This window comes from Anser brachyrhynchus (assembly GCF_964034855.1).
Source record: "Anser brachyrhynchus genome assembly, chromosome: 8".
Classification (NCBI taxonomy): Eukaryota; Metazoa; Chordata; class Aves; order Anseriformes; family Anatidae; genus Anser; species Anser brachyrhynchus.
This window is the reverse complement of record NC_137702.1, coordinates 22,342,432-22,366,306: the sequence shown is the minus strand read 5'-3', so window position 1 is coordinate 22,366,306 and position 23,875 is coordinate 22,342,432. Positions and strand designations below refer to the sequence as shown.

At 46.9% G+C, this 23,875-nt stretch overlaps 1 protein-coding gene across 1 annotated transcript in view; it reads right to left on the bottom strand.

Moving 5' to 3' along the window:
• NUF2 (NUF2 component of NDC80 kinetochore complex) overlaps positions 1 to 23,875 on the bottom strand; it is a 145,245-nt gene that overhangs the window by 104,812 nt on the left and 16,558 nt on the right. Inside the window, exons 14-19 of the mRNA XM_080602011.1 lie at positions 10,587 to 23,402; positions 10,319 to 10,510; positions 8,271 to 8,461; positions 6,950 to 7,238; positions 2,657 to 4,727; positions 769 to 2,315 (exon numbers count right to left, since the gene is read on the bottom strand). The gene's annotated coding sequence lies outside the window, so the exon portion shown is untranslated. The remainder of the gene's footprint in view (positions 1 to 768; positions 2,316 to 2,656; positions 4,728 to 6,949; positions 7,239 to 8,270; positions 8,462 to 10,318; positions 10,511 to 10,586; positions 23,403 to 23,875) is intronic.

The following is a 23,875-nucleotide window of genomic DNA, read 5'->3' as shown; positions in this document are numbered from 1 at the left end:
ATGAGTCAGAGTCAATTTGGTAAAGCAGTTAACAGCAGCTGTGCTCCCCTTCCCAGCCCCTTAACAGGTACAATTTGCTTTTAACAAACAACCTCATGGAGGTCTCTGGCACCATGTTAACATAGTAGCATTCAACCCCTCTTGCTGTTGTGTATTTAAATTGGGTAATAGAGTCAGGCGGAGGAGATCCACCATGAATTTTAAGAAGTGCCGTTTGACAGCATCGTTTAAAAAATGGGGGGGCTTTTTACAAAAAATAACAAATGAGTTTGAGAGCAGATTTTGTGGGGTGCTTTCAAAAAAAAAAAGCATATGGAAAATATAAATCCTAGAAAGCCCCACCATGGTGTGCAGGAAGGTGGCAAGACCCCAGCCGACTCAGAGCCAGGAGAAAGCAGGGCCCTCCCGCAGAGCGCTGCAAACCAAGCCAGGAGGTCTGACAGCCAAAGCACCCTCGGGTTGGGTGCACTCGGGATGCTTCACCCCACACCAAGAGTGACAGCGGAAGGCTGTATGTCAGAAAAAAACAACAACAGCCCTGCACACTCACACTAAGGCTGCCCCAAACCCTCAGGGTGCCCCACACCATCTCACAGTCTCATCGGTTGTTGAGGGAGGGTGTTACCTTCACCCTGGGAGCAAACGCAAAGATGTGCAACGAGCCTCCAGCCACCCTCCAGCTGCCCCCTGCTTCTCTCTCCTCACCCCAGAACATCTCTGTCCTTCCCTCACCCCAAAGGCAGGCCCTAGAAAACGCCTGCATCTCACCGGGCTTTCAGCTCAGACAGTCATCTCCTCTCGTTCATTTGTTCTTTGAAGAAATCTCATTTCATTACCTTCCAGGCTCCTCAGCTTTGTGGGGAATTACAGGAGGTCAATGAAAAATTCATGTTCTCAGTCAGTAATTGGCATTTTTGTTTCTTTTTTTTTTTCTTTAAAGAGGAAGGAAAGTGAAGAAAAGGATGTGAATGGGGCAGACAGCAGGGTGAGTGGGTATCTTCTTGCCAGTTATTAAGATAAAGTCTCTCATATTGCTCCTGCCCAGTGTACTCTGGTGCTTGCTCCAAGCAAGCCCTATAATCCTGCACATCGAAATCTGAAAGCATTCCTGGTGCTTTTATTAGAGGGACAAGTAATGAAAGCAGACTGGACACACGCAATTATTACAGTGTAATCTGCTGGAAATGAAGTCAATCCAATCACCCAGTGTTGTGCTTTCTTCTCATTTTTTAGACTTCAAGTAACTGCTTCCCAAATTCCAGCTGAAGTTACTGTTACAATCAATAGCACAAGGGCTCTAAGCAGAAGGCTCAATTAATATGATGCTAGCAAGTGCTCCCTATTGATCCGAGGCTGATCTGAAACACCAGCCAGCAGCAGCACCAGCTACCAGCGCTAGCAAGAAAGAGAAACGCAAAGCGAGGGGCTGCCAAGCAGGCTAAAACGAGAAGCAGACCTCTTTCTCGAGGATACCCACGAAAAAGAGAAACCTCCATCCCAAAAGCAGGGGGAGTTTTCTTTCCAAAACCCAGCAGCTTGCCTGGCTGTGCCCTGTTCCTGTCGGCAGCTTTGCCACGGACGGCCACGAGGCCGGGATTTCACCCACCCAACAGGCGAGAAGAAACTCGGTTCAGCCACCTTCAAGGTCCTGCCCCGCGGAGCTGCGGACGGGCGATACTTCTTCCTCCGGCTCTCCCTCCTGCTAGCAGCGAGCACGCTGTCAGCCAGGAAACAGATTGCTACATACGGCACAACCAAGGCTTGCGATGATTAGATCTATTAATACAGTGCATCTGATTCACCTCCAAGGCCCTGACGCTCGGTGACAAATAGGGACGGGCTTCCCTGCTTTGCTGAGCGGGGCCCTGCGATAACGACCTTCTGCTTGAGCCCGGACAGACACGAAGCAGCCCAGGGAAAGCAGCAACCTCACCTTAAACTGGTGAGGTGCCTCGGGAAGAGCCCCAGCAACGCAAGAAGACTGACACCATGGGCAGCTGTCAGTCACAAGGGGTTGTCGCAGAGCTTATGTCCGGGCAGGTCATGCTCACTCTAAGGATGCAGCATGGTCCTCGGTTCCTGCCCTTCCCACGTCCTCCTCTGGCTGTGACTGGTCCCAGTTCCACTGGAGAGACTGCTCCGGTGGGCTGGTCCCTGCTGTCGTAAGGTCCTCCTGGCACCACGCTGGGCCCCACAGGTGTCTTCTCAGGGGGAGCATCACCCTATGCTTCTCCACTCAACATACTCCGTACTTCCTAAGCGTCCTCCTCTAGTCATCTTTTGCCCATCACCACCTCACACGTGTAGGACAAAACCTGGAAAGAAACAATTTTAGCACCTCTACCAAAGATGCAAAGCTTTATATGACAAAGTAAAACCCCATCCATCCCCTAGCCCAACCTGCCACGTAACTTGCATGAATCAGACAGGCCCCACTGCCCACTAACCTTCTTCCCCCCAGCCCACACCTTGCCCACCCCGTGTGCTGCAGGGCGGCCAGGGGAGGAAAGCCAGAGAGCTATCTTTCCCGCAGGCCTGACATCATCTGCTAAGCAGGCACAGTGACGTCTCCTCACCAGCAGCTGCAGCCCAGGCCTGTCTCTGTGGGGAAGCACACGAGCAAGTTAAAGGTGGGGACACTTAGCGCGTTCATTACCTGCTCATTAGATACCAGGCTCCTGTGATGATGAATTGGCTGGATGATGGCTCCTGCCAGCTCCCGAGCTCAGCAAGGCTTTCTAAATTTCATTCTGCAAAGGCTGGGCCAAAAGGCAAAATTACTTGCAAGAGGAAGAGAGGAGCGGTTGTTTTCTTCCTGCTTCCAGAACAGCCTGAACCTTTGCACAGTCTCGGCAGGACCTTTTCTTGCTGTTTCTCGTCTTTCCTTCTGACCACATGAATGCAATGGGTAGAGCTCAGAACCGTCAGCTCTGGGGGCTGCAGGCTTCAGCAGCTGCTCAGGTGGGTATCTGGTGCTCCTGCAAAGGCCCTGAGGAGGGAAGCAGTACATTAGAGGACTGCACCACTCATTACACCCCCTGCACACCCCACCATTGCCGTACCACTGCAGCGACAGGGCTCCTCGCCGGATTGTGCAGATAGCTTGGGTGCCTCTGAGGTTGGCAAGTGTCAGTTCTTGGTGGCCAACCTGTCCCCAGAACAAGCACACAGCTCTACAGCAGAAACAGCCTCGTTTCTCCTCTGAACAGTCCTGCAACACCAGAGGGAACAGCTCGTGGGCTTTAACATCACCTGCCAGGGTCTTGCGCTCCTTTCACAGAAAGGTGCAGTGCACAGAGACAGGCTGAGGAACCTCATTCACACAGCGATCGGTGGCAGAGGGGCTTGCTGTGGAGTTCGTGCTCTGATGTTGATCCCTCTTGCTCCACGGGAGCTGAGCACCTGCCCCCCGTAGGGATGGACGCAGCGCTCCAGGTTTCCCTCCTCTTCCCTTGCTGGAGGCCCTCGGTCCCAGCATGGGGGAGGGCTGCACGTTGTACACATCCCCGCTGAATTGTTACACATTTCTGCCGTGTTCCTTAGACAGAGGACTTTGCTACCAGCAAGCGGGAGAGAAACTGCCATCTGGGACTGCATGTGCTTTCCAGACAGATGGCTGACTATTCTAGTCGTGTTTTATTTCTAGCAATGGTTCATACAGCAACAGCGCTAGTGTGAAAATGGGATGTGACAAGATGTGTATTGCTTACACCTTCTGTAAAGTTCAGATAAAACCAAGATGTACAGAATGTAAAAATCAATATAATTAGGTAATTAAGAGAAGCGAAAACCCCTGATTTAGTGCTGCATTGTGTTCGTGTATATTGCAGACTGTATATGCCTGATATGTAACATACATATGTATAGCTGTTCCTACATTTACATGCACGCTACAACACAAACGAAAAATAAATGTATACATTTGCTCATTAAAATTAACAGTCACCTGTTCCAGTAAGCGTTTCAGACAATTACTGCCAACCACCCACTCTTTCACCCTTTAGACTGAAGCTCCGCGGAGCAGGAAATTCCCCGTTGTGCTGGAGTGGGACTCAGCACAGGGTCCTGGTGCTGCCCACGTTCCCTGGCCGTTGTATCCTGCACTCTGTAACGCTGAGCAAGCTGGAAAAGGTAGCGGTAAGGAAAGCAGCATCACGCATGCATGAGCTCTTACGTTATAAGCAGGACAACTGGTTAACTTAGGATCGTGGCACTGTTTTATGCAGAGCCAAGAAATCAGCCCTGTTGCTCTGAGCTGCGTAAGGCAGCACATCCGCAGAGAGCTCCATGTGTGCCATTGTACACAGAAATGGTAAAACTTGGCAATAAATCCCGTTCCCAAGCTTCTCTGCAGTTCAGGTTGGAATGAATGCCTGAACTGGAAGCACAGAAGGCCACTGTGCACAGCTTTGGAGCTGGCCAGAAGTGGCTTCCCTCCCACATGGATGCATTCTGCAGCTCAGCCCAAGAGCTCACATTTCCCCCATACTGCACACCAGTCCTCATACAAACTCGAAAGAAGGAAAATAAGATGTCAAGAAAAGGATTCAGAACAAAATCACCTGTCCCCTGACTGCCCAAAGAGCCAGTGCAAATGCACCAAGCTCGTGGAAGAGGAGGCTGCTGGACTCACGTGTTTGAGGCTGCTCCTTTCATCCCGTCCCGCTCTTCAGTCTCTAGAGCAGCAAGGGCCCATTTTATTCTGCACCGCGTGAGAGGACGTCAGACTAGAGAGAAGAGGAGCAAATGGGAGAACAATATGACTTGATCCACTCCTCACCATACAGATCCCACCCGACGTTCTGTATTCAGGGGCTCACAACCCGTCTCCTAAGGGGCTCGAGACAAGCAGAGATGCCCTCTGCAACAGGAGGTACACACTGTCTGCATGTGCACACACAAAACGGAGGATCCGTCGCTTAAATCAAACGTTTGTTATAATTAGCTGACGCAGAGCAGTAGAGAAAGACCCAAATGCCGTGCAGAGTGCTGGGGCTGTCTGCTCATAAGGTCCTGTCCCCAGGAGGTTCATCAGATGGACAAACACCACCAAGTGCGGAATAAAGGCACTACAAGCGTCCTAATATAAAAGTTGAATGGTAGCTAACACAGGACACTTGTGCACACGTGGCCCAGGAGCCTACGCCGTGACACAGAGCCACACTTGTAGACAAGCTGGGGTTGTAGAACAAGGAAAATTCATCTCAGAAACAAGAGATGAGCTCAAGCCATTTGCTCAGGTAGTGATCCAAACCTGATCGACAGGTGAGAAACTCTGCCAGCTCTGAACCCCTCTGTAACTCTCCTCTGACTCAGCAAGTGGCTTTTTTTTCCACCCAAAGTTGAGTGCAGAGAGCATGCTGGAGGAGTTTTGGCAATAGCTAACTGTCACTTTGCAGCCTCCCGTGTGCCACTCAAACTGGAAATGTCCCATCCGGTTCCCATTAAGTGTAGATGTGCTTTCACACTTCTGCCCAGCCAGGTACTTGCTGCCCTGCCGATGGTTAATTACTTGACAAGGAATCACGCTGCTCAGCAGGGAGGTGGGGCAAACAGTTATCTGGGCAAGGCACGGGGTAAGGTGGCAGGGAAGAAAACAACTCTGCATTGGGCGGGTGGGCACACACGCAGACACGTACGGGATTCGCCAGGAATAAATTCAGAGAGGAATATCAATAAATCTCCCAGCCTGGCCATTGGGGTGGGAATTTCTTTTCCCCCTCCCCACAACAGGGAAATTCTGCTCTTTCCATGGGGGGTGGGAAGTGGCACAGGGCTGCATTGAAATGTAAATTCACTCAAATTATTAAGCACAAGAGAGCAGCTCCTGCCAGCCCTTTGTTCTGCAGTCAGAATGTGTAATCTAGAAGAATAAATATAGTCAGATATCAGCTAAACAAAGAGACCCGGGGCCATGCATATTCAGCGACCCTCTCCCCCAGGACATCCCTTCCCCCTTTATCAGGGAGGCTCTTTCTGCAGTCAACAATTGTAGATCAAAATGCCCTCATTAACCAGGGCTGAGATGAAAACGTCTTGCTGCTTCACACTGAGGGTGAGGTCCTTTATTTCTCCCTGGGAGAAAACGTCTCCCTATCCCCCTGGTTTTCTCCTCTGCTCCTCTTCCATCCCAGGAGGACAAAGCAGGGATGCCTCTGGAGCCACGCTGCCATCAGACAGGTGGGGTAGCTGCGGGGCAGACACGTCCGATCCAGCAGGCAGCGAGGCTCTGGGAACAGCCCCTACACTTGGTCCACCTCTGCACTACTGCAGAGGGAGTACACCCAGGAGAGGACATGTAGAGGTGGATGTGGGGTGCTTTAAAGAGGGCAAAAGCAGCCACACACACCCTCTGACACTTCACTGAAAGGACTGACAAGCAGCAGAGAGTCCCAGAGATGCTTAGATAACGAGACCACCTAGAAAGATTGTTTTATGCATTGTTTTGTTTTCTCCCCCACCACAGAGGCCGCTCAAAATTCATCAAGCCTAAGATTTCATAAAAAGGTCAAAAAGTTCTTACGCCCTACTGCATGCCGCGGAAATTTCTGCAATAGCAGAAAACTTATGAAAGTAGCCAGCCTAGAGAGCCAAGGAATCCGCATCTGCAAGGAGCGCAAAGCATTGCCTGTCGATCCCTCCTGAACAGCCCAGGGACAGGAGCAGGACAAACCAACCACGTACTCAAACAGCTCCTCATGCCAGGGGGAGCACCAGGACAGGCCTCCCACCAGACAAAAACCCAGGAGCCAGATGACACTCCAGGGCACTGCCTTGCTCTCACAGGCGACCCAGAAGTGCATGGTGAAAGCACCGCAGGTTGGTGTGAACACAGGGCTACTCCCCTCCTGCAGCACGGGGGCTGAAGCCTCCCTAGGGGCTCCGGTTCCTGCCCACCTCTGCAGAGCTGTCAGCTCTCGCTCCGTGCTGTGACGACTGAAGTTATTACCTCCACTGTGCAGCCACACGAGAGGAGATCACGCTGGCACAAAGCCATGCTGGTAACTGGATGAGAAAGACCAACGCAGCAGCTCAGGAGCGGCAGCAGAGACCAGCACATCATCAAGCAGGAAGCCAAGGGCTGGATCTGCCCCAAGGAGAGGTGGCCGGAGGCAAAGCAAGCGCAGGGCAAGGAGGAGAGGGTTGCTCTCGCTGCCCACGGCTGGCATTATTACCTGCGCACAGCTTCTCCACCTCCAGTGCTGTCAGTCTCACACCTGTCACTGCTGCTAAGCCCACTGCGAGATTTAAGGATGAGAGGGAGAAGGAGAGAGGGGAGGAAAAAAAAAAAAATCAATTTTGCTGTTTTTGAGTTATATGAATATAATAAACCCTGAGTGTCCTGCTTTAGGATGCAGTTTGCGCTTCCAATAACTCAGCAACATATTCATTAAACAAAGAGAGGTAAAAGCAGCAAGCCATTAAAAATAAAGCACCAAGAGAGGGAAGGCCACGCAGGCTGTAAATATCTTTGACTCTTTTTCAACCTCCATTTTCTTATCCTTGCTCATTCACTAATTGACCTCAGGATCCTGCTTCTCAGAACTGTTTCCATCACTGCACTTTGTCCTTCAACCACAGCTCGCTCAGGTCCTCTCTAAATGCAAAACAAATTCATACTATAGCCCTCCAAAGCAGGATAAAGGGTCTGTTCCACTCGTTACCTTCACACTGTGATGCAACGCTCCCTGCACAGAGCTACAAAAACCACAGGACCAAAGGCTGAGTGTTTCACGGGAAAAAATACTTCCAATTTTATTATGCGCTCTGCACAGACTCTCTACAAATACCTAAGAAATGCCTGTCTTCTGGTATTTCGGCTTCACTGCAAGAGTTTCCCCATAGCTACACAGACCGACTCTTCCTTCTCGCCCAGGTGGAGGTGTTCTGACCACACGGCCCTGCTCCTGTTCCTCACCCAGCCAGGACTTCACGCCAGTGGCAGCCACCAGAGCCTCACGTGCTGAACTGGACTGAGGCCCACCACACGCTGGCACTGAGCCATCTGGAGAGGGTGCCCTGCTCCACGAGCACCCGTGGATTTCAGCACCACTTTAAAAATCCTAGGTAGGCTGAGTCTATCCTGTGTAGATCCTCCAAGCCTAACTCCAGGATCACCAAATTCCCACGGCAGTGCCAGGAGGTTGTCTCTGAAATCTGTCACACCTCGTTCAGTTTGAAGAGCCACCCATAGGATCAAGGGCTGAACTCCCAAACCAGATGATTTTGCCTCTCATCACATGCCACAACACAGACTCAGAAGAAAGTACCTGGCTGGCTCAGCACCCTGCAGAAGTCTCCCTAACGGCGAGAACAGATCTCATGCTGAAGTGGAAAGAACTGGTTACTCGGCGGGAGGCTCAGCTCCATCTCTGCAGCATCTGGTTCTTTGGAATTCATCATCATCTACGAAGCCTCATTTATTTCTTTTTCAAGTGTTGGAAGCATCTCGGAGCATCACCTAATGAGACAACAAAACAGCAAGCAAGATTTCCCCCACTTTCCCCCAATTAGGAAAAATCCTTGCTGAAGGAGGCAGTCTTAAATTTGGTTAGGGTGTAAGTCTTTCTGCCCCAAAGCAGAAGCAGTGATGAGATTCCTCTGTTCCTTGCCTGCAGGCACTCAAACTGCCACGTCTCCTTTCCATGGGATTTAAAAGTGCAGACTTCTCATGCTCTTAATCCCTCCCAAAGCTCACAGCATATGGCAGTTTTGAAAGAAATTGGGCTAAGAACATAAATGCTATTAGAGGAGTTTTGCTAAATACTGGCTTGTGCAAGAGGGAAGCTACAGGAGAGGGACAGCCTGGGGATGTTACAGACCTTACAGGGCCTTGGGGAGCAGAAAGCAGGGCCAGGAGCTCCATGCCTTGTGTCTATTTGACAAGTCATCTGCACCCAGTCCCTGCTATTTCTGAGCAGGGGAATGAAGAGATCAGACATGCTCATCTACCTGTTCCCTCTGCTAAAACACACTCACTGCAAGGAGGGAAGAGGGATGACACATCCCTGGAGGTCCTCACAGGGACCAGGGCTGATGGGGAACTGTTCATGCAACCGCTTGCCTCAGGCACAGAGCAGGGAATTAGTAAGCCCAGCCCAAGGAAGAAAAAACTTTAAAAGCAGAGATGTCCAAAGCCATTCCTGCAGGAGTTGCCCTCAGCCAGCCAATACCTACCCGTGTATCTGGCAGGTGACTGACACTGGTTCTTTGGGTTAAACACAGCTTAAGCAGCCACTTTTGACTACTAAAACAGAAGTCCCCTCCATACTGCCTCCTGGTGCAGGGAGGGGACTTGCCACAGCCACCAGCTTTCACTTCGCAAGCCTGTTCTTAGCTCCAAGTCAGTCTGGTTTTACTAAAAAATGGTACCTTCTCCTTCTTCCCCTGATAACCACAGCTTCTCTTACTGTGATTCTACAATGGTGCAGCACAGCTGTGTATAAACCAAACAAAGTGCAGAACCTGGCCTCACCTGCTTGCAGTCTGCACCCCTAAACAAAGCCACATTTGATGAGGAATCTCCTTTTTCCGTGTGCTCATGTACCAGTACCAGGAGACATTTTCAGAACAGCACAGTACTCGGGCAGTTTCACACAAGATTTCTTGCACTGCATTTTCCAGGGTAGCCCCAAATCGACCAGATGCTATTTATCCCCAGATACCTTCCGATCCATGCACGAGTATATAAACTCACCCACAGATTCGGCACACAAAACCATTAAAGAGAAACAAAAAAAAATCAAGACCTCTCAGCTTGGCTCATCAGGGAATATTAATTTCTATTGACACGCAGTTGACTTGTAAATCAACTGGATCATTAACTCAGACCTTTTGTGTAGTAACGTGGTGGGATGTCGCAAGTTATTTAGCCACCACGGTGTTCCCGGCACTCCCACTGCTTTGAATGCAGAGCTCTGCTCCCAAGAAGAGACGCAACGTGAGTGCACCCAAACAGAGGTACCAGTCCACATGGCAGCTGCGCTGGTGTGACTCTGTCGGTTAGCAGCATGGCATTTGCCAAAAGAACCACACCATACTAACCTTTGTAGCCAAATAGCGGATAGTTTATTCCCCACCTGTAGTGGAGTAGCAGGACTAATGAAAGACCCCTTTCTGCCAAGACAAACATTAATTTTACAAGTCCAGGCATAAGGCTAAAACTCTAACTTCGGATTTTCAACTCTGCCGAGAATATGACTGCAGGTTTGGGGAGTGCAGTTCCGTATCGATTTACAACATCAGAAGGCTCAGGTCTCATCTGTTTCATATCTATTAATAATAAGTATTGACTATAATAAATCGATGGAGAACATACCGCTGAATCTCAGAATGCTGTGAATACTGAATCAATGGAGTGATGTGAAGCACATTTTGTTTGCTTCCCAGGCTCTTGCTGCCACGAATGTCCCACCTGGTCAAGCCTGTGCAGCAGGATGGCTTCACCGCTCACTTGAAGAAAGGCATAAACGTCCATCATCTCTGCTGGAAGCTCTCATTTGCTTTTTCTCTAGAGAGAAGCGATGAAATTAAAAGCCAAGGTATTTTCGAGAACTGAGAAATGCTGACAGAAGATGCTAATTCACCTGTGCTACTTGCTGCAGACAAATGACGACCTATGGGATAACACAGAGATCCAGCCAGGAAGCCGAGCATTTTCTGCCAGCTCTCTTTCTCCAGGAATGGGCTTGGTGCAGACATGTTCGAAGCCAGGTCAGGATCAGCTAGGCTCAGTGGAGCAGCTCTATGCCTCCTGCCACGGGCAGCCCACGGGAAGATCAGGATGATACCCTTCTGCAGGAGCGCACCTGTGTGTAGCAGCAGTAGTTTAACCCCTGGTCCAGCCAAACTGGGGCTCAACGAGCTTCAAAACAGCTTTCCCTGCAGTGCTGCTACCCAGACCAAGTCTGACCCAGAACCCACACAACTACCACCTGTCCACGTACAAGGCAGGTCTGACATGCAGCCGTGCCAGCAGAGTACTGTGAAGATGGACTCACCTGCAGAGCACACGTGCAAGGAGGTTTCTGACCCCCGTCAGTCTCCTTGTAAAAGGAAGGAAAGGTTTTTGTGTGATGAGGAAAGGCCAAAAGCATCCAGCTGCACACACCTCACCACTGGAAAATACTGTGCGGGCCACCTAAACAAACACCAGGCATTGCACCTGTGTGCGCTCCTGTCCTGTAGCACCTTACTTCCAGGAGGGCCGTTACCCAAAAGCACATCTGATTCTGCCCCATCTCGTTCCTCCAGACAGCAGGGAGACCACGTCACCTACAAGACCCTACATGCCCCTCTCATCCTCACGCCATCGCAGCTACTACTCTGCTGCTCAACACTACATACGTTTCTCCTTTCTCAGGCAGCCACCAGGGCTAAAAGAAGAGATGTCCGCTGTGAACAAGGTTATGTTGGGGACCAGGAACGAACAAAACTGAGAGGTTGCAGATTAAGACGGAGGGGTATAGGCAGAACACGTTGGTAGGTGCAGGGAGTGAGACCAAACCGCTGAGAAACGGAGCTCGACTGCGCTGCCCTACATTCTCCTCTAGCTGCATCTCTCCTGCCCCTCATTTGCAGGAGCCTACTGTCTGTGTGTTTGAGAGAATAGTCTTTTTGTAAAGGAAGAGAAGCCGGAGGTATTACCAGAGCTGGTGAAGAGCGGGACACAATAGAGAGAAAGTGGCTCTGGAAGAGTGAAAGGTTCTCCATTTCCAGTTAAACAGCGACCTCTGGTCTCAGCAGGCTGAAACACACGTCGCTTCTCATCAGTTCAATTTGGGGACCCCTAAAAATAGATTATTTTGGTCTGTTTTACCTATGGGGAATAAGGACACATCTTTCACATGTAGGCAACCACCGTGACCTTCAAATCCCATAAGATGGAGCTGAGGGCTTCACAACCCAAGCAGTTGTTAAAGCATCCTACGATTTACCTTCTCCTACTTCGCTGATATTTAACCAGATGCCTAGAGAGACAAGGACACCTGGTTTCTGAATGGATTGTTTTCAACACGCCCCAAGAGGGAATAGAGATATATGTGCACTCACACACACACACGAGACTTGCATGGAAACTCTTAAACAGAGCTATATAACTAAGACAAACAGAAAGAAGGATGAAGGTACTAAACTCACCAAGTGCCCCCGACGACGAGGGGAGTTAACAAGTGCAGGAGGAGAGCTGCAGCACAGGGAAGCAGTGCTCAGATGCCACACAGAGCAAGTCAGCCTGCAGCCTGTAGGACTGCTCCCAACACACCAAGGCTGAGAGATCTGCCTCACCTCCTCAGTGCAGGGCGTCCTCAGCTGTCCCTACAGCTCTCTCCTCTGCAGGTCTTAATTCACGTTTCCTCATCACACGTTATGGGATGCCTGGGACTCTTCCGATAATCCACAAAACTTCAAGCCAGATCACGGCTCTCAGCTACTATAGAGCTTCCCTCTCTTACAGCAGAGAAGGGAGAATCCCATAGGAAGTCCTACTTATGCCACACAAGGGGTCCTGCAGGGAAATCTCCACCTAGGCTGCAGAAACCAGCGCTGTGGTTCTCACTAACAACTCATTTCAAGCCACGTGGTCCTTAGGAAGCTGGCAGGCTGCAGAAAACATCCCTCTATCCCCTGCGTGAAAATGTAGCACATGAAACGGGTTCAAGCGTGATGGGACTTCTTGCCCCTTCCACGAGAGCCAGCAGGCTAAGGGCTTTTCCCGTCAATGGGAAGCAATGGATTTGCCCGTGGTGCCAGCTGTGCCTCTTCACACCAGCAAACCCAATGCACTGCTGTAGATCTACAGTTGCCACTCAAATGCTGCAGTGCCCAGTACCCAAAAAGAAAAAGGACTGCTCCAAAAAGTCTCTTTTGGGGCTACACTAAGGCTCCAGAGCTGTTTTCACGCTCCCCAGGATATTAATCATACAGTATATATCCTAACAATGCCAGGTCACACAGCTTTTAGGAGTGCCCGTGACCTCCAGAAGGCTCCACTATCCTCCTGCTTTCTTCATGCAGTCACACAAAACGGTCACGTCACTGTGACTATTCTTAAAAAAAAAAAATAGCAGCAGAGAAAATGAAGATCAGTTTAAAATACCCTATCAGCAACAGAGGAAAGTCAAGCTAAAATTAACTGTTTTGAGCAAGACAGATCTAGGCCTATTAAGCAGCTATAAAATCGCTGCAGACGAGTGTCCAAAGCTTGGACAGAAGTTGGCAGCGAGCACAAAGAAGTTCCTAGGCACGTACGCCTCTGCAGCTCTCTAGCTTTGTATTTGCTCTCCCTGTGTTCACTTACCAAAAAAAGCCAACTAACAAACATTGTCTTGCCTATACAAACCAAACATTTATGCAGTGTTCCTAGACAGTAGTCACATCAACTGTAATGACGACATTCGGGAAAGCTTGTCCCATAATTTTACACCTCTGTATGGTTTACTGACTACTCTCTGATAGGTGAGGACGATACCCAAATCAACATCACGTTCCTACAGAGCTTGGGACAAACTTTGGGTCCAAAGACCAAACAGTGGCAGAAATTTGCAATAGAAGTTGCAGTTCAGCTGAAAATATTTATGCTGAGACTTCCACATACATTCACATATGTTTCTACCTTTAGATCTTAGATAAGTAAGTCCTTACAGGTAGACATGTTAGCAAATATGAGGACGAAAGCCCTTCTTTCCTAGTTTGCCTGACTGTTAGCCAGGTTTGCCATAGCATTCCTAGATAAAACTTCCCCAAAAGCAGACCTTACAAATAGCTTGCAGCATCACAAAGTTCCTCTGCGCTCAGCAAAACGCCTCAGCTAGTTTCTGCAATTGCGTCTTGGATAAAAGCTCAGCAGCATCAGTCCAGCAATCCCTCTGCTCGCCTCCGTCCTCAAACACTCGTAACGTGCCCGTTGGGTGCCTGCCCCCTGCAGCAGTGGACAGCCTCCAGGCAGTAACAGCCCAGATTTGGATGCCGACCAAGGGCCTTGAAGCACAAGGCTCAATATCACATTAGTCTTTCAGAGCTCTGCCATTGAGTTAACACGTTCTGCTTCACTAAAACCAAGAGCTTCCCGGGGTAGCGGTGCCCTTGTCTCCACAGCCCTCACAATCTCTAATGAGAACAAATTTAGGTGCATTAGCATCCATTCAATTTTCAGCACTTAAACTTCATAACTCTTCCCATTTTGTCACTCTTAATATTTATAAGACATGTAGCAAATGATTGATTTTCCTTCGGACCCCTTGTCATTCACAGCCGCTTATCTCCTGCATGTAGGGGGCCATCAACAGATTTATAGCAGCCCATAAAAGTTGTTACCAAAAGTACAGTTTCTTTTTGTGTGCGATAATTTCTAATAACTCTTATGCATGATAGCAATTACTGACAAAAGTCAGCCTCTGTTAATAGAGTTTATCTCAGTTCATCATATATTCTTTGTCAGTGGAAGCATTTTGACAAGCCTGGGGTTAATTAAAACCAAGAAGACAATAAAATACACCTAATCAAACATTACAGGTACAGAAATCAATTAGCAGATTTATGGCACTTCGGAGCCTTCTATAACGTGCAAAATTCAAAGAAACTGTCAGTTCCATCCCCCCAAGACAGTATAATTGAATTTCTAATTGAAACTATTTTTCAATAGGTAACACAATCTGCAAAGTTGGATTTGCATTAAAGTGGCATCTGCAGAGGACAGAGAAATCTAAGAAAAAAATAAAGAAATCCCATGCTACTCCCATTGTTACCAGGAATAGTTATTATTATTTGCATATTTAAAATTTTGCAAAAGCCTTTCAGAATCAATAGAGTGGCCAATTCTTCACTAAGACAGATCTAGACACTAACATTCTTGTCGGAAGAGTTCATTTGGAGCAAAAGAAAAAAAAATCAGAAAGAAAATTCAGGGTAAGGGCTGCAGATAGTTAGGACGAAGGGCAAGCAGCAGCAGGCTGGCCCTGGTTCAGGACTGACATATCCCAGCAGACCTGGGTGGAAGATTCCTCTCCAGTATTGCTTTACGACACACACTGACGTGACAGCACCGGGTGAACAAGGTGGTGACTGAACAGAAAGCATCGATTTACTGAGAGCAGGTCATGGCTGATCAGCCCGCCTGCCTTCTATGATTCGATGGACGAGGAGGAGGAAATAACGGCAATATCTTGGTTTTAGCAAGGCCTTTGATGCTGTCTCCCACAGTACCCGTATGGAAACTGGTGATATCTAAAGGGACTGTGTAAACAGACAATAAGGTAGGCAGAAAACGGGCTTGGCCTGGTCATCAGCAGTACAAGGTCCAACTGATGGCCAGTTATCAGTGGTATTTTTAAGGGAAGGATGTTGGGATCGATATTGTTTAACAGCCTTACTAACAACCTCGATGATGGGGCAGAGCAGTCTTGGCAGGTAGGTGGACACCACCAGACTGTGAGCCTACTCGTACGGTGTTCATCTCTGAAGCGAGACACAGAAAGCACAGACATGCACAAGCACAGGTAGTCTCATTACAAGGTTCTACTCAATGTATATTATCTGTACGTTACATTGCTTCGTTTCTTCCACTGCTGTAAGATAGGTATCTCCTATAAGACAGGATAGGAATGAAAAATCATATGAAGCCAACATAAAACTTTCTAGTACTTGCATCTTTCAGTGTAGTGAGCCAGATTATTTTGACTTGATTTTGTTTTTAGCACTAAGATAGCTAGAATTTGTCATAAACAAAAGTATCATTGTTATTTAAAATGAAATATTAACTAGTCATTTGATATTTATTAAAATGTTCTTTAAAATTTTAATGTTATACAATGAAACAAAAAATACTGTTTTTTTATTCAAATGCCCTCTCTGATGCTAGGAAATCCAAGCTCCGTTTAGCTGGATCCTGCTTGACAAGAGTCAGAACCTGAGCACAAATAAAAGTAGAAGAAATAAATAAAAGAAGAAATCTTAGGCTTTAAAAAAAATGGTGAAACTGGGTGAAACAATTGGAAGTCCCATTTTGCTTGTTCTGTTCTTTACTCTTTGGTGTTATCTCTATCCTTTTTTAAGAAAGCCATGGAGAAATGGACACAACCCTCCAATACCACCCAGTTTTCCAAGGAATCCCAGAGAGCACAGCCCTAACTGCATGCCTTCCTGCTTCAGGCACCTTTCTTATGCTAGATAAATCCCATTTGTTTTTGTAATACCATACATGTCTGGAAGAAAAGCGTATGCAGAAAGCACATCTACAGTAGCTTCACAAAGCAGTAAACCTTATCTGGGATGGGAAAAGCACTCCTAAGCAGCCATCTCTGTAGGACCCTATAGGATCAGCGAGGGAAGCACAGCAGCAGGGATCTTTTCATGGGGAGAATGGCCACCTTCAGCAGAGAGGAGCTGTCCAGAAGGCAAGATTTTCTGCTACCAGCGAAGACAGCTTTTCATCTGGATATCAGTCAGTGTGAAATTAAATCCTGGCACATTTGGGAAATGGTCCATGGAGAGGTGATTAATTCTATTAGGGGATCTGGAGGGAACTCACTCATTTCCACTGTTAAAGACTCCAGAATTCAGATTGTAGCAGAGGGTTTTTTGAGGTCTAATCCTTAAAACTTTGCTTCAGGAGCTGCACAGGGTAACCCTAAACATTCCCCAGGAGGATGGCTGGGGGAAGACCACAGCCCTGGGGTGCTTTTCCTTCCAGTATTATTAGCAATTCCCTGGTTCCCAGAGCAATGCAGACACAGAGAGAACCATGGGAAGAGCAAGCATGACATAGGGAGCAGGAAATGTTCCTATGTACTCTCAGTTCAGCCAAGAGGTCAGAGTTACTATTACAGTGCTGTGCTCGTGAAAAGCATCACTTCCAACCTTTATTTTTAAATCATTTTTGCAACTTGGAGTGCTTTTCTCTGGCTCTCCCCTCCCGGCTCCATGGAGATGTACTGTGGCTGAACAATTCCTGCTACTGCAGCATTCACATCCTTTATTTCAATAGAACAAAGCAAAGGACTGGCCTGTTGTTTTGGTGGTTCTTTTTTTGCAATTGTCATTGTGCCTCATTAGAAGGTTTCCAATGGTCTGGAAGTGCCCTTCATAACAGAATCGAGCTGAGGTACCAGTGAAGCATCACCTTGCAATTAATTGTAGGAAAGGTGGGTTTGTTTGTTTGTTTTTGTTAATTTCCTTTCCTTGTTGTCTTTTCAATTTCACCACCAGCACATCTCTTTGCTTACTCCATAATTGAGCTCTGATCCTCATAGGCTTACACCTCTTGCTTGTACCAAAAGGAATGGAGGATTTCTGGCTGTTGAGACGTGAAACCTTTCCCTCAGCCCTCACTAGAAGCAGCTTTCAGTACCATCCCCCTCTGGAATCTGTTGACAACGTAAGGTAGGAAGTTGTTTCACTCTACAAGTAGGAAGGAACAGGAGCTAAAGGAGGCTGACAGGTACAAAGCCATCTACCTACATACGTTGCAGGGAACATGGAACAACACAGAGCAGGAGGAGAGCTCGGTCTTGCTCTGTTAATAGAAGGTGGTGGAGCTGGGGGGACCAAAGGACACATCCAGTGGGTCCAAGGGTTTATCTGGCAGGCTGATGTGCGAGTGTCAAGCATTGTAGCTTATGTCTAAAGTTCTCCTAGGATCAGCTTAGCTCTCCCTTACTGTAAATGAAGTTGTTTGTCCTCCCTCTCTAAAACTTGTCATTATTTATCCCATAGGTCATGACTTCCCAGTTCTTTCCCATTTTGGCATTTCGGATTGCAGCATGTAAAACTATGCGCTCTGCCGGCCTAGTCTTCACCAAATAATACAGAGTAGTTGTGTCTCCCCCACAGCACTGCACATGACACTCCTATTAATATTTCCAGGAACAAGATTACTTTTTAAAGGAGCATCACTCTGACTCACTTTGCTGTGATTCACTATGGACCCATATTCTTTCCTGCAATACTGCTTCCCCAGGCAGTTTTTTTCTTTTTTCAAATCAGACGTTTTCTCCCTAAAGGTAGCTTTCGTCCTGAATTTCATCTTATTGATTTCTAACCATTCCTTCAATTTGTCTAGATCATTTTGAACTCAAAGCATGCTCTACAGACTACCTGTGAACAGGCCCCCAACAACAGCCTCCTCAGACATTTTAAGACATCCTTTCCTGTATAAGCCAAGGTACCTGCAGAGTAGGATACCTGCACCATCCAGTGCAGAGAGCTCGCAGGACTAGGGAAGTCAGCCAAGGATAAAGGTTCTTTGCGAATGGTTCTTCCCACTGGTGTGATCCCACTTCCTAAGCAAATCCAATGCATGCTGCTCTTACAGAGGTGTCCTCAAGGATAACATCAACAACTACCTCACTCACCCAGCCTCCCAGCAGTTATCAGCACGGCAGATCCCCCTTGGACAATCGGGGTGCTTTCTTGTCCTACCCAGAACATAGCTCGATCCTTCCTACCTGGAAGGTCAAAAACCAGCAGCCACCCCAAATCCCAAGGGCATAGACATTTCCACACCCAAAACACTGCGTACCAAGGCAGACAAAATTCTGCTTTTTTATTTCGAAGCCATCTGATAGCGGTGTGAGAGTGCCAACACAGCAAACACTGACCAGCTGACACATCTTTACTGATAGAGGGCAGGACGGCTCAGACAGAGCCAACACGTGCTCCGCAATATGTTCACTGCTGTTTTAAAACAGCAGATTACACCAATGCCCCATTCAGAAGATGTCAGACTGTGTTGGCACATGGTCACAATGTGTTGTTACATGGTAATTTTCCCCTCAGCCCAAATATTACTAGCCAGCATTCTGGCCAGCCACTGCAAGGCAATCCCAGGCAGAAAAAAAAAAATCCTAAATCCTTTCCTTATTAAGTCTGTGTGCAACACAAGACAGTTTTTTTTCCCCCCTCCTTGTGTTTCAGCTTTTTACCCAGCTACAGGAAGATGGGCTTCAGAGAAATGCATAAAAATGCTTTCTTAACAGTAGCTGCAAATTCACCTGTCTTCTCAATGCTGATACATTTTCCTTCAGAAGTTTTCATCTTTTGACATCTTTGCATTTCCTCCGTGTTCCTGCTGCTGTTTCTCAGCAATAGATAAGAAAACTTCAAAACCTTGCTCTGCACCAGCAATAATGAGGTTCAAAAGAAAAGATTTTTTCCATCTTTCTACATAAAAAAAAGGCCTGAATCAGAGCTCAGCAGTGCACAAATATTACTCATGTCATTGACACTAAGAAAAGGGGAGCTGTGAATAAAAAATGTTAAAAATGAACACAAGGAGCATTGTTTGCATATCAGAAAAATTAATCTACATAGAGAAGTGTAAGAGCCTGCAATTCAGAAAGCAAAGAATTAGGACAGCCCAGCTGAGAATAATTTTCTAGCCAGTTAATTTAATTGCATAAATCATTCCTTTGTTAGCAATAAAGAGATATAATTAAAATGAGATTGCTTCTCATTTCTATTCTCTGGAAACTAAAGGAATTGATTTTGGGGAAAGCATTCTTCCAAATACCAGATCGGCAAATTACATTTACCTTTTTAGAAAGGCTAAATTATTTTGCGCTAATATCATGGAGGGTTTAATTAATTATAGATCTGCCATATGATCTTAAAGAAATAATTTACTTAATGCCCACAGAACAGAAGTTTGTAAGTGCATGTATCCCTCTGATAGATGGTGTGCAGATTTTTACAAACAGGTCAGAAGTTGAACAGGTGGCTGTCAGGAGAAATATGAGGAAATATAATAAATGTTTAAAGAGGGGGGATGGTTTGTTAACAGATACCGGTTTAAAGCACTGCTTCCTATTTGCTTGCACGTACCTGGATTACCGCTCTTTGAACCCCTCGGAACTGGTTTTCTTCTAAATATTGTAACGATAGTTGCTGGGTATCCACTAATCTTTACGATTCAATAAGCATCAGCAGGTTAACAACAGAACAACAAGCAGAACAAAAAAAAGTGAAAGCCCACCTATTAAAGCAAAATATTGTTTTTGCTGAACATTAGAGGGGTTGGCCACAGTCAGACAGGCCCTTAACAAGGCTGTAACACAACATACAAATCCTATCTATGGCTGTCACTCTGTCATACAGAGAGCACATCATCCTTTGGACAATCTGCTTTTCCCCTTTCAAGACCACAAGAGTCACAGAACTCGGGAGATCACACAAGCTATTGAATTCCCTCTTCTGCACTTATGATCAGCCATGCAACAGGTTTCTAAGAGACAGAAGTGAGAACAGCCACATGCATGTCACATACCTCTGGCCACAGCACTTGACCCAGTGTCCTAAGGCCTGCAGTAAAAACAAAGGCCACAACATGCGACAGAGCCCTGCCAGTACTTCGCCATTCATCAAAAGAAATACGAAAATACCAAATAGAAGCGTTTCTAGAAATAGGTGAAAATCTCTCTGAATCTTCATATGCCCGCAACTCATAAGCACTGCTAGAAAGAAGTAAAACAATAGTGTCTATCATTGTTGTTTGATGGGAACTCTGAAATTTAGTGATCAATTTAGCACCAAGTCTGCAAGCAGGACACACCAGCCAGTCACTTAAAACCAACGTCATGATAATGGAAATCCCAAAAGTTTGTACTAACATCCTGCCTGTATCATGCCCAGCCACCTCCCTCCACAAGAAACTTCCCCAGCCACCACACCACGGACTTGCATTCCCCACATCCGCTGCCCGTCAGACAAAGGAGGGACTGCTAGATACCAATTCAAGCGATTTAAGTCAGGCCACATCGATGAACTCTCCAAACATACACCAAGTTTCCTACAGATCTCAGACATTCACGAAGCTGCACGGCTTCCAGGGACATCTTAACGTGGTAAACCCTACAAGCAGTGAGATATCTCAGCAACACACCTGCCTGGCAACTCCGCTCTCAGTATTAGTTTACCCCTTCTTCTCTGGGATCTGCAGAAGAGAACCCTCCCCAAATCAGCAGGCATTCCTACCCAGCCCATATAACACTGCCTCTGCCCCATGAACATTTCCTTTTCTACACACTCGGGAACGGGACACGCTCTGCCTCGTCCCAGCAACATCATTCCCCATGCAGACCAGCGCTGCGCAGTGACAGCACACCCATCCCCACGGAGCACACCGTGAAGGACTGCGGGTAGGCTGAGACAGAGAGGGCTTTGCATGTAAGAGTTAAACAGCAGATAGATTAGATCTCATCATTTGAGATTTCCAGGAAAAGTATTGGGTTGCTATGGAAACCTCAACATAACCTGGGTTTTCCCTCCTTTTGTTTGCAGTGACTTCATTTTCTACAAACACCGGCCTCTCCCAATTTCCGCCAGTGGGCCTTGCAGTTTGCAAAAATTATTTTTCTTAATGTCCAGTTCTCTTTGTGAGTGTATTTTTCAGTATATACCCTTTTGCAGTATCACTGCCACAACCTCTGAACTCAGCTTTTGCAGTAAGTCCTGTATGATTTGCTCCCAACCAGGAAGCTCAGCTCTTAGACACCTGGCTCTATTTCTGCTTTGTGAGCAAGGGGGAAAAGGGAGAAAAGCCTAGCAGTAATAGAACTGAGCCTTCTTGGGCTTCATTCGAAGAGAAACCACACCTACAATCTCCCTTCTCCCAGAGTAAGGGATGTGCATCCCTAGTGATTGTTTTTTTAGCATCTGCAAGGGCTTGCCCCACTTTAGGCACTGCAGGGGTTTGCTCCCAAATTGCAACAGCTTTGCACACAAACATTCCATGTAGAAAATGAGACCAAACCTCAACAGCAACGTAAAATCTCTACAAATGGACTTTGTACTTGTAGTACGGTCAGGCAACCACATCAAATCAAGGAATACAAGGTCCTGTGGATTGTGTCATGTAGCCCAGGCCTCATCATTAACTATACATGTCCAACTTGAAGATGCCACACAAGAAATCAGCCTCAGTACTACAGATTGGCAAAGAATTGTGTACAGACAGTGAAACTGGTCTCTCTTTAGAAAGGTGACAACTTACCTGTTGCTCTGTCCATTTTGGGCTATCAGCACTTTATGGAAAAGAGCATCAAGGACAATTACACAATAGAGAGCACAGCAAGAGCCAAACCTGATTCTGGCTTGCTGGCACTACAGAAGTAGAAATGACACAAGGTGATAAACAATGAAAGAAACCCAGTCCAATCCCCTTCAAATCACGCACATACACACCAACTGAAAGCTCCATCTCTACCTTGCAAGAGATCAGCACAGTTCTTAAAAACCCATTACTGGGTTCTGCCACTCTGGAGTCACCCTACTGGTACTGAGCAAAGGGCTGCAGAAAAACAGCGAGAGCACTCACACCTTTGGGGCTGAAGGAACAAAAGCGTATTGCAGCAATGCTGACACATACCTACCACTTACTTTCTTCAATCTGCTGGCATCCAGAAAGTAGTCTACCACAAGCAATACTTTGCCAACATTTGTACAGAAGTGTGAGCACTAAAAATACCAGAAATGAGGAGGGCCCACTGAAAGCCACAGAGGAGAGGTCAGCTAAGTGCAAAATGCTGTGGAGTTTCATCAGCTCATGTACAATTCTCTACCTATTTAGAAGGTCTCATGTAATGTAGCTTTCCCTCTTTAGCTTTGGAGAATGTGGTGGGTCTTTTAACCAAGTTTTCCTAGTTTTTATTCCCAAGTATCTAAAACGTTTCTTTTTTGCATTATAATAAATGGCTTATCCTTTACAATTGTGATAGAAAGGTCAAGACCATCTTTCCAAAAGGAAAACGTTCCCCTGGATGTAGGGCTTCAAGGCACATGAGCATCCCCCCACCAGACTCTTTTCAGCCTCATAGTTTAGTTTATACACACACTTCACCTCAGGTCAACATCAAAACACAGCTCCACGTGTATGAGCCTTTCACACTCACTCCTAGACCGATCCCAATCACTTACATGAACTACAGGCAAGTGACTACCATGCTCAGGCTCTATTATCTCCTTTCTCCAGACTTTTTTTTTTTTCAGCAGCATAAAGGGCCAATACTTAGTCACCTGTCTGTATCTAGTCTGTAAACTTTGGAGACTGAGCCAGCTAAAGGTGGCCACAGGGCCAGAGCAAGCTTTACTAAAAGTAAAAGGGCACTTTGAAGCCGATTCCCACTACTGTGTAGTAGAACATAATTTCTCAGGTACAGGTGACCTCAGAATACCCTTCATGTCCTCCAGGTAGAAGACAAGACTAAGATGGACGTAGTGGTTTTCACCGTTGCTTGGATGGTCTTTGCACAAAGCTGACCATCAATCTTCTGAAATCTTTATAAAAAGTCTTTTAAAATTAACTTTTAGTTTACCTGGTCCTGGCTAGTCCTAGACTATAGGAATGTCAAGCTGCAAAGTTGTTATTCTGAGGCTGCAGATTCAGCGGTTTTCCTCTGGCTTCCTCAGCAAAGCTGTGACAGAAACAAAACATGAATTCGTCACCACTATCTGTGCCAAGAGCCCCACCAAGTGGCTAAACACCTGCATCTCCTCTTCCAGCCCATCCTACAACCAGAGCAAAAAGAACCACTGAAAAATAAAAACTTGCTGACCTAACCCAATCCTACTCACTTTGACCAAAGCCTAATAGAAAGGGAGCTTCCAAGACAGTTTTAAAGACCATTTTATCCAGCAATACATATAGATATTTATCTTTAAGCAACAGACCAGGACAGAGAAAAAGAGGCTTCCTTCCTTCACACGGAAGAGGACCATAACACATACAAAGAGGAAAAGAGGTATCACACACAGCCTCTTAAAATTAAGGCTGTGTGTTCATATACAGTGCCAAGCCATAATCCAAGTTGCTGACTCATTTCCCATGTCACTATGTATTCTACTTGCAGAGATACCAAACCTGTTTGCAAATCTTTAAAAAATTGGA